We start from the raw sequence: 6,382 nt of genomic DNA, 5'->3' as shown, positions 1-6,382 counted from the left end.
TATTTATATTACATTTTGGTATTTGTATTTTATCTTCAATTATTATAAACTACACAAAATATAAAATTATCCATTTTATCATTTTGAAAGAATGTATGTCAAGAGGGTCAAGTAACCATTCTCCACATTATTATTATTATTATTGCTTATTTTTTAAAGATTTATCCATTTATCTGAGTCAGCATTCAAGAAAGGAAGAGACAGAGAGAGAGAGAGAGAGAGGTCCTCCATCTGCTCATTCATTCTCCAGATGGCCATGATAACCAGGGCTGAGTCTGCCTGAAGCCAGGAGCTAAGAGCTTCTTCTAGGTCTCCCACATGGGTGCAAGGGCCCAAAGCACTTGGACCATACTTCGCTGCTTTACCAGGCCATTAGCAGGGAGCTGGACTGGAAGTGGATCAGCCTAGAGTCCAGTAAGCACCTTTATGGAATGCTGGTGTTGCAGGTGGTGGCTCTATCCTCTACACCACAACACCTGCCCCTCCACATAATTTTTAGATCTGAGTAGTCAACTCTCCATTTCTACTTTTCCTTCAGCCCCTGGAAACCATTTTACTTTTAGATTCTGAGAATTTGACTCCTCTACATGCCCTGTACTATGTAGTTTAATAGAAACAAAAACAGGCGTAGATCAGAGAGCATACAGCCCTGATTTTACTAAGCACTGAAAAATGTTGACCCTAAACCAAATCTCCTGCCCATTCTGTATGTATTTCACACAATCTATCATTCACTCTTTCTTTCACAAGTGTATTTCAGAAGGTGATGTAAGTCAAAGACAAAAAAGTATTGATTGTAAATCTCTGTTGTTTCACATTTCATTCCTTCCTTTAGTTCCTGCTTATGGTTTGCAAGTCTCTGTCCACTTTTTCGGAGAACACTGAGCCAAAGATGTTATGACCTCAGTGTAACCTTTCAGAGGACATTCAAGGACGTTTTAGCCTCTAGTCCAATCTTATGTGAATGGAAGTAAGAGGAGGACTGCTATACAGAAAGAGCATCTCTGGCTTCAGTGAGCTTAAAACACTGACTTCAGGTCTCCATTCTTGCTCACTATGCACTTTATCCATTCTCCCACTCACTAACTTCTGCACAACAAATTTGTTTCAGTAAGTATGTGCTTACATCAGAGAGAAACACAGTTCAACACACTTTTTGTTTATTTGTTTTGAAGAACTACTTTGTGATTCCTTACAAATGTCCTGCTCTATGGATTGAAGTGCATTTCCTTTTTCCTTTCTGAGAACACCTACCCAATGTTACTAGGAGCTTATATGTGGGATTTCAAAAATACTCAACTCAGGAGTTCCTGTGCAATTTTTTCATTATGCCATTTTCTACCACGAAATATTGCCTCTCACAATCCACTTATGGCTCCCGATATATTCCAATGGTAAGAAACTGTCCCTGCTTCTCTGGAATATGCTAATTAGCAGATATCCTGGATCTGACCAGAAAGTGGTTTACAGAGACTTCACACACAGGACCTAGGTGCTTTTTCATTGATGCCTACTGGCACCAACAATCTAGCAAACATTTTAGATGGGTTCAGAAACTTCTGCCACTTCAGATTGGGTGCCAGAACTCAAAGCCACAGACACACCTGCATGTGTTTCATCTGTGAAAACGTTGAGGCTGATGTTACCAATATTATGAAGGAATGATATATGGAGTACAGACTTCCTAGCATACCCACTGCACATGGTTGAACTCTTGTCGCAGACCCAGGAGGATACAATCTGATGATTGGACCTCACATTAGCAATCATTTCCTTAAAATATTTTAAAAGAATGCAACAAACTGTTCTACTTTAAGAAGCCTTGTGTTGAAGTCTTGTGTATGTATGTGTGTGTGTGTGTGTGTGTGTTTCTCTTTTGCTTTAGCACAAACACCAAAATTTGAGGTTCCTATAGGAAAAATCATCTAGACCAATGTGGCTACTATTATGAATAAACTAACAGACAGAATAACCAATTCAAAGTCTAAGCAACATTGTTATCTAACAGATTATTTTTAGTTAAGATATTAACTTGGTGTGAATATAATTTATGTTGTTACAGCATATTTAATTTTTTTTTATTTTTTATTTTTTGACAGGCAGAGTGGACAGTGAGAGAGAGAGACAGAGAGAAAGGTCTTCCTTTGCTGTTGGTTCACCCTCCAATGGCCGCTGCGGTCGGTGCGCTGCAGCCGGCGCCCTGCGCTGATCCGATGGCAGGAGCCAGGAGCCAGGTGCTTCTCCTGGTCTCCCATGGGGTGCAGGGCCCAAGCACCTGGGCCATCCTCCACTGCACTCCCTGGCCACAGCACAGAGAGCTGGCCTGGAAGAGGGGCAACTGGGACAGAATCCGGCGCCCCGACCGGGACTAGAACCCGGTGTGCCGGCGCCGCTAGGCGGAGGATTAGCCTAGTGAGCCGCGGCGCCGGCCACAGCATATTTAATTTTAAGCACAGACTAAAATAATATCAAATATATTCACACAGAATTCCAGAAATCTTTACAACTGTTCCCTACCGGCTACCTGGTTCTTCATTTCCTCCAAATAGTCCCTGGAAATAACAATTAGATCAGCCAATACTGTGATATTGACCCCTTTGTGGATATTATATAATGGAGTTTGATTGAATGGAAACAAAAGGTGGACTGCTATACAGAAAAGTAACAGATCTAGCTTTAGTAAGCACTTTAAACACTGACTTTAGGTCTGTGTTCTTACTCCTTCTGTACTTTATTAATTCTTCCACTCACTAATTTGCCCACAAGAAGTCTGTTTCAGGATGTGCTTAAATTACAGGGAAACAGAGTTGCACACATTTGTGTTTGGAACAACTACTTTATAACTCCTTACTGAATGTCCTGCTCTATGGCCTGGACTCTTCTTTCTTTCTCCTTTCTGAAAACACATGCCCAATGTTAATTTGAGCTCATATGTAATATTTGAAAACACATCAGACACATTCTAAACTATACCCCTGTCCAATTTTTCTTTATGCTAGTTATAGTCATTGTTGTTTCCACTAAAGTATCCCAAGAATGACTATGATAGAGTCTGACAAACACAGGTATGCAGTAAAAAAGAAATAGGTGATATTATTGAAACAAACAAGACTTGTCTCCATCAGGAAGGGAATATCTACATACTCAGGTGATCTATATGTGTCTTTCCAGAAAAGACAAATTATTGTGTAATGAAATATCAGAGAGCAATATTATTTCTGCAATACTATACCAATTTTTTTGACAGGCAGAGTGAACAGTAAGAGAGACAGAGAGAAAGGTCTTCCTTTTTCCATTGGTTCACCACCCAATGGCCGCTGCGGCTGACGTGCTGAGGCTGGTGTGCGGTGCTGATCTGAAGCCAGGAGCCAGGTGCTTTTCCTGGTCTCCCATGGGGTGCAGAGCCCAAGGACTTGGGCCATCCTCCACTGCCTCCCTGGGCCATAGCAGAGAGCTGGACTGGAAGAGGGGCAACCAGGATAGAATCCAGCACCCCGACAGGGACTAGAACCCGGTGTGCCAGCACCACAGGCAGAGGATTAGCCTATTGAGCCACGGCACCGGCCTACCAATTTTTGAGTACATAAATGTTTACCTTGTTGAAATGTTTCACTTGTCACATTTATTTATATTCTAAATTAATATTTCCACAAACAAAAGGAATATAGAGTCCTCTCAACCTCATTTACACTATATTACTTATTTCATATTTAACCTTAGAGCACACAAGAAAGGGTGAAGTTCGTATGTTAGCTGTAAATTGTTTCCAATAATGGGGTTTTATCTCTGTATCCCTTCTTTTTTTAAAGATTTAATTATTATTTGAAAGGCAGATTTACAGAGAGGCAGAGACAAAGAAAGAGAGAGAGAGGGGGAGAGCAGTCTTCCATCCACTGGTTCACTCCCCAGATGACTGCAATGGCCAAAGCCAGGAGCCAGGAGTTTCTTCTGGGTCTCCCATATGGGTGCAGGGGCCCAAGGACTTGGGCCATCTTCCACTGCTTTCCCAGGCCATAGCAGAGAGCTGGATTGGAAATGGAGCAGCCCGGATTCCAACCAGCGCCCATAAAGGATGTCAACACTGCAGGTGACAGCTTTACCTGTTATACCATGGTGCTGCCCCTCACTTTGGTTTTAAATTTCTCTTAAGGCTCTTCATCTCCTCCACTGAGCTCTTCATGCTTTGAAAAATGAAAGCCAGATGTTTTTGTTGACCCTCTCAAGCCTGCCTTTCTCAAGGCATAAGAAGTATTTTGGCCCTCAACACACATGCAGTGAAATGGAAGGCAGAGATCTCAGACCATCAAAGTGAATTGGAAAGAACTAATTAACAATATAGAAGTGATATTTAACATTTATTTTTCCTTTCCTGATTTTTTACTGTAAATTTTTTTTCTCCCAAAGTTACTATAAGCTACACTTTAACCTATATGGTAAGCTTTAGTACTTCCCATTGAATTAGAATGGAGTTACTGTAACATACATCAGCTGAGAAATATATTGTAATTCTCTTTCTCCTACTCTATGTTCATTTATATGGACTTGTGTGCTCTTATTTACTTTTTGAGTTATAATTAATTTTAATTAAGTTTACTTCACTTTTAATGCTGATTCCTACCTAATTGTTCTATTATTTTTCAGACTTACCACAATGAACCCTTTTAAAACTTTTTGCTTTCTGGCACAATTCAATGTCTAAGGCTCATGTTTTGCTTGCTTTGTAGTAAATCTGGTGTTTATAAAAGAAACAACAAAGTCTGGACCACACAGTGGCTTCTTCACACCAATGTCATTTTTTTTCTTTGTCTTTTATGAAAAAAATGGATTTTGACATTTTCCAATTTAAATTCAAGTTTCAAATTGAGCTACTTTTATTTTAGCATTTTCCTCTATATTAATATTACCATTTCATAAAATCTTAGACTTTTCTTTCTTGCTCATTTACATGTAGAATGTCAACCCTGTCTCGACCAGAGCAAACTGTTGGATTTCTTTAATTCAAAAGACATTGTTCTAGTTGCTGTAGTACTCTGAGACCAGAAAGAGATAAATGATACTGAAAGGACAACAGGAAGTTTATCTAAAATATCCTTGTTAAATATTTTTAGATTTACAGTACTTATTTTGGATAGTTCACTCTCAACTGGCTCAAAGAGGGGGGCAATTTACATTTGCAGCAAGATTGCAAATGATAGCAATGCTGCTGATCCTTGGACCATGTTTGAGAAGCACTGGTCCACAGTAGATCTCCTAATCTGTTTTGGAAGACTCCTCTCAAACTGAGTACATAGCCTCAGGCATTCACTTTTTCTACCTTTCCTTTCAGAGTGGACCAGAGCTCCCCAGTTCTCTTGGATGATCCAATTCCTTATGCCTTGGCAGAAAAGCACAAGTGAACTCCAGCCCTGAATTGCCCTTCACTACCAGCTGCAGAGTGGGGTTGTGGTCCTGACCAAGGGTTTCAGTGAGAAGTAAATCAAAGAGAACATTCAAGTGATGAGGGCATGGAGCTGTAGGCATGAAGGATCCTATATAGTATCCCCCACATGCATGCTTCTTTGTAAGATGTCAACACATCTTTGGGCCAAATCTGTTGCATTATTTTGGTGCATGCATTGATGATTTACGTATATTCTTCTTCTATTAAAACAACAAGAAAGTCAACATGACCAGAGAATATCATGATTGGACAGAAACCAGATTAGTGATTCAGGCTTCAGTTGGCAATTTAATCTGTAGCTCTGTGCCCATGATTCTTTTTTAATTTTGTAAAATGAGGGAGTTGTGTGATTTGGGTTTTACAAATGATTATCTTTTAGTTTTGCATTTCCTTGAATATTTGTATCGCTAAATATCCATATGTTTGTTCATTATGGATTTCCTGTTTCAATCCAAATATCAGTCCATTTAAATAGGTTCACTGTGTTTATGTAGCCATAGTAAAGAAGTAGAATAATTCCTAAATGGAAGAACGTGCAAATTCATGTAGCAAAAATATGGAGACTATCAGAGTGACATACTGGGGGACACTTTTCTAATCAATCTACTGTATTTATATATTATATTAATCATTTTTTATTAAGATTCATTTATTGTAATGTATTCTCCCAAATTTTACCTCCTTTTTATTCTCTTTATGGAATATTTTCAAGTTCCTATCTTTTTTCCTATTTTTGAGAATAAGACAGTATTCTACTACATTATATTTCAAAATTATTATAGTCCCTCCTTCTAAATTTAAGCCAGTGTTGCAATTCATAAATGCATTCACCATATCTGCTGAATTAGATTTATTAAGTGTGTTGCAAGCAAGTAGGATAGCCAGAGGCTAAATCCTGCTGTAAGAAGAAGGATAATCCATGTGTATACTTGAGCAGTAGTT

This window comes from Oryctolagus cuniculus, chromosome 13, assembly GCF_051225735.1.
Source record: "Oryctolagus cuniculus isolate XC-2025 breed Fujian yellow rabbit chromosome 13, ASM5122573v1, whole genome shotgun sequence".
Lineage (NCBI taxonomy): Eukaryota > Metazoa > Chordata > Mammalia > Lagomorpha > Leporidae > Oryctolagus > Oryctolagus cuniculus.
The sequence above is the reverse complement of the archived record's forward strand: the minus strand, read 5'-3'. Positions refer to the sequence as shown.